Raw genomic sequence first — 14,781 nt, 5'->3', positions numbered from 1 at the left:
AACCTCCAGGTGTTCCTGATCGGGTGACGTCACCTGACCGAGGTTATATAAGCCAAACTTTGGCGTGTTTGACACACATGCTTCAACAACCGGTCGAACAAAAGTTCTCATTAGCGCATTCAGCGCAGCATCGAGAGTAGCTTTTGATAGGGAACTGTGTGTTTCTGATACTGGTCTTCTGTGTCTCTTTGTATGTTTCATCCACATGCCACTGTTTGAGTTTTTACCGTGGTAAAAGTGGATGACAACATTAAATTAAGAAGGTATGTTGAATAACCCAATTGTTCAAAGCAATGCAAAGTCTCAATGCATTTAATTTCAATGCACTACAAAATCAGTGTATTTCTGATACTGGTCTTCTGTGTCTTTGTTCATTTAAACGGGAGTTTTTATCAACTTTGGCTTAAATGGAGTGTTCAACGTGGTCACTGTGCGATACTGATACCCTGGTCTCCGAACTACTAAGCGAATGAGATCAAATAAGGTCTACCACATCCACACTCCTGTAAATGGAGAGAGAAAAGGTTTGTCGGTCTGACACAGAGTGTCAGTAATATACAACGACCACGTTAAACAGTCCATTTCCAGCTAAAGGCGATGAAAACACCCATTGACATGAATAAAGAAACTCCGTTCGGACTAATCACATGGTCACGTGATGATGTGTCAAACAAATTAAAACTTCTAAAAGTTCTTTGACACGAGCAAAATTAAATGAAATCTTTGAAACGTGTTCATAAATCGTAAAAACTACTCCACACTCAACGTGATCACTCCATACTGTCTCTCTTTGTTCATGTAAACGGGAGTTTATATCGACTTTAGCTGAAATTGAGTGTTCAATGTGGTCGCTGTGCGATACTGATACCCTGTTCCCAGTGGTCCACCACATCCACTCTCCTGTAAATGGAGAGAGAAAAGGTTTGTCAGTCTGACACAGAGTGGCAGTAATGTACAACGACCACGTCATTTCCAGCTAAAGGCGATAAAAACACCCAATGACATGAACAAAGAAACGTCGTTCGGAGCGATCACGTGGCAAACAAACTAAAACTTCTAAAAGTTCTTTGACACAAACAAAATTAAATAAAATTATTGACACATGTTTAGAAATCGTAAAAACTAAATAAATCGATAAAAACACCCACTGACATGAATAAAGAAACAAACTAAAAGTTTTTTTTAAAAAAACTACAAGTAGAATTAAATAAAAACGGAATCAAATATTAAACCATGCAAACATAGACCAATTGAGTTCAACGAATCATTGATCCTGAAGACATGGATCAGCATGTTCAGGTCGTTTGATTAGGGTCAGAGCTGAAATTTACAGGAGAGTGGATGTGGTGGATCTTATTTGAGGATTCCTGGCGCAGGAAAAGGCAAATACGAATTTTGTAGTCAGGCACCAGAGAGGAAACAAATGGGGCCTAATGTCGAAGGACTTAAAGCGGCCGTGCCTAGGATTTCTTTAAACTAATAAATAATTAGCTCTTCGGTTGATTCTTGACTTTTTTTAAATTATTTATTTATTTTATTTATTTATTTTATTTATTTATTTTTTCCCCTGTGCAGTTTGCATTCAAGCGGTTGGACTGACAAACAAGACTGGCAACCTCTCAAGTCAAAGAGAAGGGCCCGAGTTGCAAAGGCAGGTCGCTGTAGAGAGAGAGAAGGTCTGTCTATCGCTCCCTGGAGGAGAAAGCAAGAATGGCGGCGGTGAGCTGTCCTCCGTCTGGCGAAGCAGAAAGGCGGCACAGAGAAGGGCAAATCAAAGCAGCAGCAAATGTAAAAGGGTAAAGGAGCGAGCAAAAACAGTCGGCCCCCGGAGAAGAGCGCTCGCTGACTGGTGAAGGAAAAGCAAAAGCTTACAGCACCTGGTATTCCCAGGCGGTCTCCCATCCAAGTACTAACCAGGCCCGCCCCTGCTTAGCTTCCGAGATCAGGCGTGCTCAGGGTGGTATGGCCGTAAGCGAAAGTGGCGCGCACATGCGAGCTATTTAAAGAAGGCACCGGCAGCAGGCCAAAGACGCACACAAGCTTTTCCACTCCACTCTTTTCCTGTCTTCTGCAACTCTTCTACATTGTCTGCCCGAGAAAAAGGCGCCCCACTGGCAAACCTGGTCGGAGCGCAGCATTTCGCCTGCCTCTCACCACACCAAAACAACACGTCCATTTCGCCTTCTTTTTCATGTCTTCGTCCCTACATCAGTTCCTTCCTTCTGTTAGGAAAATCTTTGTTGTTTCCCTCTCAGGTTCAGGTCTGTCAATGATGAGACTTACTTTTAAACCTAAAAATCTTAATTAGTTTAATAAAGTCAGAATAATTGAGACTGAGCTCAGGATACAGAACAACAGCATCAAGGCATGCAGGGCAGTCCTGTATACTCACACTACATTTCACACAATATTTATATTCTTGTGCTTGGGTCTTCCTCCCACTCAGGGTGTCCTTCACAGAACCAGGTGCAGTTGTTTTCTCCCTCTCAATCAGTAGATGGGCTCAGCAGCCTCCACGTCCTGTTTCTATAGATAAGACATTTTGCACAGCACATACACACATAATATCAAATAGAAAAACTCAGAGCCTTTATGAGGCCTGGGCACAGTGCTTCTATTGAGTAAAACTTGTAAAACATAAATCCCACAACATGAATAAAGAAACTCAGTTCGGACTAATCACGTGGTCACGTGATGACGTGTTAAACGAACTAAAACTTCTAAAAGTTCTTTGACACAAACAAAATTAAATAAAATCTTTGAAACGTGTTCATAAATCGTAAAAAACTACTCCACGCTCAACGTGATCACATAACGTTTCCCACGTCCTGATTTTTCCATCTTGTAAAGTAAAGATTTGTAAAGATTTTTCGTCTTTGTAAAGTCACCCTGTTCAGTGAGCACACAGACTGCCTTGCATACTTCTCTGATATATTGCCGTGGGCAGCCACTCCACTTTATACGGCAGCGCAATCTAAGAGAAGGCAGAAATAGAGCGCTGATTTTGGATGGAGATGATAAGCCACTGAAACCTCTACTACAATGTCTAAGTCGTTAGTTAGCATCACCCTCTGCATCCTCATCCCCACGGTTCATCCTCCTCTTGCATGAGCAGGCCATCAAACAGCAGCTTCCATCAAACCACTCTGGACAGACATGGGTCCTGCTTGTTAACCACCGTCACTCTCAGCCTTTGCTCAAGGATTTTCACTGGCAATGATGCACAGTGAGCGCATGTTTGTAGACCTGTCAGCGATATCTGAGTGTGTTTTGAGCTCATACACATGATGCACGCTCAAAATGAGGATGGACGTGGGCGGGATGAAGATGTCACAATCTACTTCCTCATATTTGGTGATGGATTCCAGTGACGTCTTGTCTGTTGAAATGTTTAGCAAAATCAGCAAAGACAGAATGTGCTGAGAGAACTTGCTGCAGTCTCCAATGGGACAAAAGTGCAAATGAGGTTGGTAGAGGTCAACTGACTGATAACTTCCGCACTTGATCACGCCCAAAGCGACCCTGTCACATCTCTGGACTTTTGTTGTTGTTTTTTTGTCTCGAGCCACGTGCTGTCTGTGCCCTGCCTTCCCTTGGTGTTTAATTGTTTAATTGTCTTCAGCCTTGTCTCGTTAATTTCCTTGTGTATTTAAGTTTATTTGTATTTTTGAGTCTCGAGCGTTCCTTCTCTCCCGAGAAACCACGGAAAACGTGACAGGCCTGTTAATTAAACACCAAGGGAAGGCAGGGCACAGACAGCACGTGACTCGAGACAAAAAAAAACAACAACAAAAGTCCAGAGATGTGACAGACCCATTAAAAATAAAGAATCTAAAAAAATACCAACTGATCAGCACAAGAATACTGATCCATGATGTTGATACAATTTTGCAGTCACAAACTGGCAACATGGCAACATATCCAGGAATTTAACTTGTCACAAGATAACTAGTTACGTCGCACTATATATATACACATAATAAATATATATACACATAATATATACATAATAAATATACAAAGTAAACATATGTAATCAAACACTTTGTATTCAATTAATTGTAATTAATCATTTGACAATCATTATCTTATCAATATTACAAACAATATATCATTAGACATAGTCAGATAATAACATTGTGTGTCATTTTCATTAAAAACTTCCTTCATCACCACATATAACGCTCGTTTTTTGGGGTGGTTGGAGTGCTGGAGCGGCGCCAGGTAAAAGAGCTACTGAATCACTTCCTCAGATGGGTTGATTGTGGCAAATGGAGCTCAGCTTTGTGCTGGGCTCTTTCTGTCCCATCAGGTCTATGGCTGGCGCTGACGTCACTGACACCATCTCTCTGTTTAATGTGTGTGATGAGAAAGGAGACTTTTTCTGAGTCCACATTGGTAAAGAGGGTTCAATACCAGAGGCAGCAGTCAGTAGACAGGGCTAACAAGGTGGGACTGGAGTTAGATAAGTTAGATAAATTAGCCATTGAGATAAATTTGGGTTTTCTGTATGATGGCTTGGAAAGACGGCTGTGCCATTACTTGAACTTCTTTTATAGGGCATAGGACATAGGACATATATATATATTGTGACGGGAGGAGCCAACGACAGACACAGTGGGCGTGGCGTCAGGCCTCGGAGAGGCTTTTTTTATTAACAGAAATAAAATAAATACAAAATAAAGTGTCCAGGGAAAAGTGTCCAAATAAAAGGGGATCTGGTGTCCTCGTCGTGCTCCGGGAAAGTGCAGGTTGAGGCCGTGTTTCAGGGGAAGGGTCCAGGTAAGGGGCGGAGTCCGGCGGTCGCACACGCCCCTTTTTCTGGTCCGGGCGCGAGGGGCGGCGGCTTCTTCCGGCGTCTCCGTCGCTTCGTTGCGTTCGGGCGGCAGAGTGGGATGAGCTCTGTGTTCACGGACGGCGGGTGAGGTCCATCGCGCACCCTTCCTGGACCCACGAGGACACCAGCGTGCATGCACGGGGAAGAGACCGGTCTCCCGAGGAGAGGCGCAGACGGCCCTTTAACGGCGACGGTAACGAGGCTAAATCCACGTCAGGTGTGCCTCGTCACACGCCGCCAGACCTGAACAATACCACGCCCCTCCTCTCGAACACACCCACTCCCGCCGGGAGCCTGGGTGAAGGGCGCGCGAATAAAGGACGGGTGATGGTGACGATAAAGAGGAGGGGCAGCCGACTTGTCACAATATATATGTACTGTTTATAAACTAGGGTTGCGCAATGTATTCAATTCAATTCAATTCAATTCAAGTTTATTTGTATAGCGCTTTTACAATGGCTATTGTTTCAAAGCAGCTTCACAAAAGCAAGCAAATCATTACACAACAAAAGCAAATCACTACACAGCAGGATGAATTACAATAAAATTCAAGATAGAATTAGTCCAGACGGAAGGTTAAGTTTTCCTCGACGTCATCGCAGGAAGGTCATCTCCTCACTGGGTCCACTGGAGAGGCTCGGTACCTAGATGCCTCGGGATGAAAGGATAATTAGCGTAGTGCCATTCATACTATTGGGAATCACAATGTACTGTAGCATAGGTTTATGTGAATCTTTATGAGTATGCTTTGCTAAAAGATATGTCTTTAGTCTAGACTTAAACTGAGAGAGTGTGTCTGATCCCGAACATTAGCAGGAAGGTTATTCCAGAGTTTGGGTGCCAAATGTGAAAATGCTCGACCACCTTTAGTGGACTTTGCTATACGAGGAACTACCAGGAGCCCTGAGTTTTGAGATCTTAAAGAGCGTGAAGGGTTGTAGCGAGACAGAAGGCTGGTCAGATAAATGGGGCTAAACCATTTAGAGCCTTGTAGGTCAGTAACAGTACTTTATAATCAATTCGGAAATTAACAGGCAGCCAGTGCAGGAGGATAAAACTGGGGTTATATGATCATATTTCCTTGTCCTGGTAAGAACTTGACCGGCTGCGTTCTGCACTAACTGAAGCTTGTTTATTGAAGATGCTGGACAACCAGCAAGCAGCGCATTACAGTAATCCAGTCTAGATGTCATGAACGCATGAACTAGCTTTTCTGCATCTGAGAGAGAGCATGTTTAGCAATATTTCTAAGATGAAAGTAGGCAGATTTTGTAACATGAGTGATATGGTGTTCGAAGGACAGGTTGCTGTCCAATATCACACCCAAGTCTTTAACTGTCGGAGTAACGTTTATATCACATCCATCTAATTGTAGTTTGAGCTCAGAAATTTGCTGTAAACATGAATTTGGGCCGATAAGAAGCACCTCTGTTTTATTAGAGTTTAATAGAAGAAAATTTCTAGTCATCCAGTCTTTTATGTCTTTAACACACTCTGTTAATTTAGACATTTTTGATAACTCATCAGGCTTAGATGAAATGTATAGCTGTGTGTCATCTGCATAACTGTGGAAATTAACCCCGTGCTTTCTAATAATGTTCCCCAGGGGCAGCATGTATATCGAGAACAGTAAGGGGCCTAAAACTGATCCTTGAGGCACTCCACACTTTACAGGGATTATACTAGAGCGGTCTCCGTTTATATCTACAAATTGATAACGGTCTGATAGGTATGAGTTAAACCACTTTAAAGCCTGTCCCTGTACACCAGCGGTGTTTAAACGCTCCAGGAGATTATTATGATCTATAGTGTCAAATGCAGCTGTGAGATCCAATAAAACTAGTAGCTTAGACGCAGCCTCAGTCAGAGGCTAAGAGCAGGTCATTAGTGATTTTAACTAATGCGGTTTCTGTGCTATGGTGCGGTCTAAAACCTGACTGAAACTCCTCATAGACGTCATTCATCTTTAAGAAGGAGCATAACTGCGCTGACACAACTTTTTCTAATATTTTTGATATAAATGGGAGATTTGATATCGGTCTGTAGTTAGATAGTTCATTAGGATCAAATTGTGTTTTTTTGATCAGAGGCTTAATAATTGCTAATTTGAATGGATTAGGAATGTGACCTAATGATAGGGAGGAGTTAATAATATTTAGAAGAGATTCACCAGCAGCTGGTAATATATCTTTCAGAAATTTAGTTGGAATAGGATCTAATACACATGTGGCAGATTTAGACTTATTGATTAGTTTATTTAACTCTTCCTGTCCTATGGTTGCAAAACACTGTAACTGAATTTGCTGGGTACTGAGTAAGGCTGGACTATAGGACAAAGTTAAGGGTTGATTTTCCGTTATTTTAAGTCTGATATTATCTATTTTATTAGTGAAGAATTGTATGAAGTCATTGCTACTTAACTGAGAGGGTGTGCAGCTGCGTTCTATTGCTGACCGATCATTTGTTAAGCCACTGTGCTAAATAAAATCTAGGATTGTTTTGGTTGCTTTCAATGAGTTTACGGAGGTGCTCGGCTCTGGCTGCTTTTAGTGACTGTCTATAAATGCACATATTGTCCTTGTAGGCAATTCTAAAAACCTCTAGTTTAGTCTTTCTCCACTTACGTTCTAGTGAACGAGTAGCTGTTTTTAGAGCGTGTGTATGACTATTGTACCAGGAAAATATTACATATTGTTTTAAGCATATAAACTGACAATTATGCATTATCATTCTCATTTGCACTTTTAGATAACCTTGACATCATACATATATATATTGTCACGGGCGGATGAAGCACAGCACAAACAGAGGCGTTTGAACCCCGGAGGGCACGTTTATTCAACGATATAAGTGATGCGTGAATAGTGAGCCGGTGCACAACCGCTGTCAGTGGCGTTATCTTCTGGGTGCTCGGTGCTCAGGGTGCAGTCGGTGAGTACGGCAGCGGCGAATCTTAGGGGAATTAGCTCCGTGTCGTGGTTCAAGGACTGGCTTCTAGAATACACAAAAAAAAAAAAAAAAAGTCAGAGACAGTATGTGGGAGTGTGGTCGCCACTGGAGCGCGGGCCTGACGTGGCTTATCTGGCCACCGCAAACGAGCTCCAGGTGCGGCGAGTCCGTGATCAGTGGCTTTTCCAGGTGCTCGTGGTTTAATCCCAGGGCAACGCTGATGGTAGCTCGACGCGCCCGTCACATATATATATATATATATATTGCAAATCTCATATAATATAGTGATGCCTGAAATTCACTTTTAGCATTGATTTTAGGGTCTTTTGCGTAAAAGTGAATTCTAGCCTAACAGAAAGATTTCAATTAGTAAATAATTGTTAAATATTAGGACAGATTTTGATTTGACAATCATTGTACTCTTGGAACTAGTCAGTAAAACTGACATTTTCATTGTATTAAAACCGTCAAAGCATCATACGCCTGAGCTGATCATAACGGATGGTTTCTACTTAGTCTTAAAATGTTTTTGGAAAATGTAGGACATTCTGCAAAATATAATTTTTTGGTGTTCCAAAGAAGAAAAAGTGAAATGACATCAGGGCAAATAAATGATGACAGAATTTTCATTTTCTTCCTCGAATTGTTTCCAATGCTCTGAGACAGAAAGCGAGATTGTATTGTGGTGTGAGTGATATCTGAACAGCATTTCACGCTTCTGCTGGCCCAGACTTATCTGCGTCAGCTGTGTGCTGTTGTGGGCCAAAGGGTAATGACCCAGTTGAGCTGCTCTCACCCTTGATTGGTCCTTCCCGGAGTGAGACAGCCAGCCGAGAGAGAGAAAGTGAGGCATCTGTAAAACCCTTCAATTGAGTTCCAAAAGATAGTTTGGGAGGAGCATGCTGATATAATTCCACCAATCACGACAAGGACATGTAAAATGCCTCCACACTCAATTTGACAATTCTTCTGACGTTCCTCCTCCGTCTCACCTCCTCCTTTAATTGTAATTCAGCCCAGGAGAAACTTTGAGTTGGATTTGAGTTTCATGCTCCATTGAGGACACAAATCCAAATGTTTGTTCCGTTTCATTGCTTATTCTGATTGAAATGTGAACATTTTATCGTTCTGTCTAAACATGTTCATTTGAACACTTTTAGAAACTTTTTCACTTCCTCTCTGTCTTTGATTAAAGCTTAAATCTGGGGACACAGTAAGTAACATTAAATGAATAGTCGTTCACCAAAAATGAACATTGACACACTTATGTCATTATAAACCTGTATGCATTATTTCATAATGCAATGGAATGTGATATGTAACTATTTTACATTTACAAGGACACTAAAGCTTAAAAAAAAAAATTAGGCTATAAAATATTTTAGGCATGATATTTATTTGCTATTTAATATCTCTTAGAACGACAGATCAATAAAATGGTAGAATCAAGGGATGGACATGAGTGAATCATTGAATCATTCACTCCGCTCTAAGATTCGATTCAGGCTGTTTGGAAATTTGGCATGTTTCTGTAAGTTTACTCCGAGTTGTTTTCATCGATGACACGGTGACGCTATGTAACTATAGTTGACTTAAATCTTTTTGAATAATTCATTTCAAGATCTGCTTATTTTTTTGTGATTTGAAGTCGCTGTTCGCTTAGGGTCGACGCGCTTTCTCACGCATTATTTCGTGATATCATTATTTACTGACTATCAATGCTGACTTGCCATGTTTCCAAACTCATTTACAGTCACATGCTTTGAAGCCTACTACCTTAAAGCTGTTTGGTAGGATTAACAGCGGACTGTGTGTAACATACTATGATGTAAAATGAACACAGCTTAACAGCAGCCATGTTCTGTTGCACCTGAACGTTCTGTTATTATTATTATTATTATTATTATTATTATTATTATTATTATGACATCATGTTTTGAAAAACAGTTGTGTTGTAATCTTTACTCTGTTTTAGCCATGTTGCCATGGTAATGGACATTAACATTAACAAGGTAAGTGCAGTAAACAAAAATGTATTACGATATAAAATCGCTATTTTTTCAAGTTATATACCATAAAATCAGTGCATTTCTGATACTGGTCTTCTGTGTCTCTTTTTATACGTTATACTTTATCTACATACCACTGTTTGAGCCTTTATCATGTAAATGTGGGTTGTATAACAACATCCAACTAACAAGGCAGGTTCAGTAACCCAAATGTTTATTACAAAATAAAATCATTTTTTTCATTCAAAAGCATAAAATCTGTGTATTTCTGAGACTTCTGTATTTTTTCTACATTTCATCTACATGCCACTGTTTGAGTTTTTACCGTGGTAAAAGTGGATGACAACAGTAAATTAACAAGGTATGTTGAATTACCCTAATGTTCAATGCACTACAAAATCAATGTATTTCTGATACTGGTCTTTTTGTCTGCTTGAATCTCTCCATCTACATGCCACTGTTTGAGTTTTTACCGTGGTAAAAGTGGATGCCAACGTTGAATTAACAAGGTATGTTGAATAACCCAATTGTTCAAGGCAATGTAAAATTTCAATGCATTTAATTTCAATGCACTACAAAATCAATGTATTTCTGATACTGGTCTTTTTTGTCTGCTTGAATCTCTCCATCTACATGCCTCCGCTTATGCCTTTACCGTGGTAAATATGGATGACAACCTTAAATTAAGAAGATATGTTGAATAACACAAATGTTCAATGCAATGCAAAATTTCAATGCACCGCAAAATCAGTGTACCTCTGATACTGGCCTTCTGTGTCTATTTCTATATTTCATTTAAATGCCTCTGTTTATGTCTTTACCGTGGTAAATGTGAGTAAGTTACTAACATTAACTGAACAAGGTAATTTCAGTAAAAAAAAAAAAAAACCCAAACATTCACTATAGTATAAACCAATAATTTTTCTAATTTGTATACACCATGTTCAGTTGCACCTGAACATTCTATTATTGTTATTATGACATCATGTTTTGGAACACAGTTGTGTTGTAATCTTTACTCTGTTTTAGCCACGTTGCCATGGTAATGGAAATTAACATTAACAAGGTAAGTGCAGTAAACAAAAAATGTATTACGATATAAAATCGCTTATTTTTTTCAAGTTATATACCATAAAATCAGTGCATTTCTGATACTGGTCTTCTGTGTCTCTTTTTTATACTTTATACTTTATCTACATACCACTGTTTGAGTCTTTACAGGTAAATGTGGGTTGTATAACAACATCCAACTAACAAGGCAGGTTCAGTAACCCAAATGTTTATTACAAAATAAAATCAACTTTTTTTCATTCAAAAGCATAAAATCTGTGTATTTCTAAGACTTTTTTTTTTTTTTTCTACATTTCATCCTCATGCCACTGTTTGAGTTTTTTACCGTGGTAAAAGTGGATGCCAACGTTGAATTAACAAGGTATGTTGAATAACCCAATTGTTCAATGCAATGCAAAGTCTCAATGCATTTAATTTCAATGCACCACATAATCAGTGTATTTCTGATACTGGTCTTCTGTGTCTCTTTATATATTTCATCTACATGCCACTGTTCGAGTTTTTACCATGGTAAAAAAGTGGACACAACATTAAATTAACAAGGTATGTTGAATAATCCAATTCTTTATTGCAATACAAAGTTTCAATGCATTTAATTTCAATGCACTACAAAATCCGTATATTTCTGATACTGGTCTTCTGTGTCTTTTGTATGTTTCATCCACATGCCACTGTTTGAGTTTTTACCGTGGTGAAAGTGGATGACAACATTAAATTAACAAGGTATGTTTAATAGTCTAAATTTTCAATGCAATCCAAAGTCTCAATGCATTTAATTTCAATGCACCACAAAATCTGTGTATTTCTGATACTGTTTTTTTTTCTCTGCTTGAATCTCTCCATCTACATGCCACCATTTATGTCTTTACCGTGGTAAAAGTGGATGACAACATTAAATTAAGAAGGTATGTTGAATAACCCAATTGTTCAATGCTATGCAAAGTCTCAATGCATTTAATTTCAATGCACCACAAAATCTGTGTATTTCTGATACTGGTCTTCTGTGTTCTTTGTATGTTTCATCCACATGCCACTGTTTGAGTTTTTACAGTGGTAAAAGTAGATGACAACATTAAATTAAGAAGGTATTGTGACGAATGTCCCGAGCAGCCATCAGCGTCGCCCTGGTAAACAACGAGGAGCACGTGCATGCACTCATTACAGGCTGACCGGTCTCAGCTGTCGCTCATCAGCGGGCCAGGATAAAAAGGCTACGCGGCATGCTGTCAGTGAGCTTTTGCCTCCATGACTCTTGTCCCCCCGCAGAAAGCAGCGTGTAGACTGGTCAGCTGGCACCCCACGGCACGCACTTCACTCTGCACCACGAAGAAAGAGAACGAGCACCGGAGCACGCGTATCCCACGGACCGGCACTTTCACCCGTACTTCTTTTGTCATTTTTTTGCTTTCTGGAATAAAATCCACCCTCCGGGGTTTTCACTTGAGCCCTCCTTGCTGTGTGTTTCTTCACCCCGTCACACTGGTGGAGAATGCGAGCAAGAGTGTGAAGAAACACCGGCAAGTGATCTCGTCTTTGCTTCCTTATATATATTTTTTTTTTCTCTGCCCCCTTTTAGTTTACCACGTGGTGTAGTGCTCCTCCCCCGCCATGGAGGAACTGATACAACGGCTCACCGAGGTTAGCGTCCGCCAGCAACAAATCATGGAGCACTTGGCTACTCTACAGGGCGAAGCGGAGCGGGAGCTCGCCGCCCTACGATCCGCCGCTGCCCAACAGATTCCGCTGCCGGAACCCCGAGCCCAAGCCACCAAACTGCTGCCGAAAATGTCCGTGGATGATGATCCAGAGGCGTACTTGAAAATGTTCGAGACTACAGCGAACGCAGAGGGTTGGCACCCCGAGGAGTGGGCGCGGATACTAGCCCCCCCTCTTAATCGGCGAGGCGCAGCGCGCATATTTCTCGCGTAGCGCGGCGCAGAAAGCTACCAAGAAGTGCGCCGAGAAATCCTCTCGCCGGTAGCCACGGCCCAACAGTTTCACAGCTGGGAGTATAACCCACGCCTTCCTGCCCCGTGCAAGCAGCCGAGCTCACGCACTCGCCCAACACTGGCTTCTAGACGGGTCCCAACCACAGGTCAGGTGGTGGAGCGCGTGGTAGTGGATTGATTTTTGAGAGGCCTTACCGCGCGCCACAGACAGGGGTCAAAATGCGGAACCCAGCCACAACCAACGAGCTCGCCGAGGCAGTGGAACTGGCGGACGCGCCCAATATCGGGAGCCTGGGGAGAGAGCGCTGCCTTTTCCCGGAGGGTGGTCCAGGAGCGATGCGCGCCAGAGGGCAGGTTGAGACCAGTCAGCAGGCCGGCGGTTCCTCTCCACGTGATGAACCCATGCCAACGGAAGATCCGCACCCCCTGCACCTGCATGGCTGGCCGGCTGCATCGGCACCACGAGCTGCCCAAGGGGGCTCCGGAGGCCAAGGTCCAGGTGAACGGGAAATCCTTCCGGCTCTGCTGGACTCGGGCAGCACAGTCACCCTGGTGCGCCGCAAACATCCTGGCCCCTGCACGGAGAAGAAGAAGAAACTCCTTCCCATCACCTGTGTGCACGGGACACTCTGCAAGTTCTGGCTCGACGCGTTGATATCTCGGCCAAGCCAGGGACCTGGACAGTGGAAGTCGGGTGGTGAAGGACCTACCAGTACCAATCCTGTTGGGAAAGGACTGGCCGGGATTTGATCACCTGCTCGCCGCCGCCACTCAGCCTGCCGACCCCAGTGGGAACCGCCAACAACCACGGCCAGCCCGCGTGCCACGGACACGCCCGGCATTACTGGCCTCAGACAGTGGGAGAGAAGAGAGACCCCTCCCAGAGTTCTAACCTGTTTTTTGATGTGTTCCAACAGGTATCTGGGGGGGGGCTCATTCGCCAAGGCCCAAAAGGAAGACGACCGCCTTAAACACTGTTGGCCGCAGAAGTGCGTTTGTAGTAGGGACAGGACGTGCAGCCAAGGCCCCATCCTCTCCCACATTTTGTGGTGAAAAATGGCCTGTTGTACTGTGTCGCCCAGCGGAGGGGGAGGAGAAGCTGCTGTTGGTTGTCCCAAAAACAAAGACTGAGGCAATATTAGAGCTGGGCCACTCCCATCCGATGGCCGGACACCTTGGGGCCGCCAACACGGCGCAAAGAATTCGGGACTGGTTTCACTGGCCAGGTCTCGATGCTGAGGTGAAACGGTTCTGCCAGGCCTGCCCGACGACGCCAGCTAACGACGCCGCACTCTTCCCCAGTCCTCTCATTCCGCTACCCATCATCGATGTGCCCTTCGAGCGCGATCGATGGACCTAGTGGGGCCGTTGTCGAAGTCCGCCCGGGACACGAACACGCGCTGGTTATCGCCGACCACGCCACCCGCTTCCCGAGAAGGTACCCTCCGAAGGCCACCGCGAAGGCAATCGCCAAGGAGCTGTTCCTCCTCTTCAGCCGGTCGGCATACCAGCCGAGATCCTGACCGATCAAGGTACCCCTTCATGTCCCGCTAATGGCTGACCTCTGCCGGCTGCTGCAAGTAAAACAGTTGAGGACCACGGTCTACCACCCACAGATAGACGGCCTGGTTGAGAGGTTCAACCAGACACTCAAACAGATGCTCCGACATGTGGTGGCCGAAGACAGACGGGACTGGGACTTGATGCTGCCGTGATATACTCTTCGGCATCCGGGAGGTTCCCAAGCCTCAACGGGTTCACGCCTTCAAACTCCTCTTTGGCCGACAGCCTCGGGCCTCCTGGACGCCGCCAAGGAGGCCTGGGAGCAGCAGCCGGCAGCCCATCCTACCGCTGTGGAGCACGCCAAGAAGATGAGGGACCGGATAGACCGCGCCATGCCATTAGTCCGGGACCACCTGTGTAAAGCTCAACAGGCCCAACAACGAGACTACAACCGGGCAGCCCA

At 43.4% G+C, this 14,781-nt stretch overlaps 1 pseudogene; it reads right to left on the bottom strand.

Annotated features, from left to right (window-relative positions):
* Positions 1-1,865: 1,865 nt before the first annotated feature.
* On the bottom strand, positions 1,866-1,974 carry LOC122334952 (annotated as a pseudogene).
* Positions 1,975-14,781: the final 12,807 nt, after the last annotated feature.

The sequence above is a fragment of the Puntigrus tetrazona genome, unplaced genomic scaffold, assembly GCF_018831695.1.
Source record: "Puntigrus tetrazona isolate hp1 unplaced genomic scaffold, ASM1883169v1 S000000689, whole genome shotgun sequence".
In the NCBI taxonomy this organism is placed as follows: domain Eukaryota; kingdom Metazoa; phylum Chordata; class Actinopteri; order Cypriniformes; family Cyprinidae; genus Puntigrus; species Puntigrus tetrazona.
The sequence above is the reverse complement of the archived record's forward strand: the minus strand, read 5'-3'. Positions and strand labels throughout refer to the sequence as shown.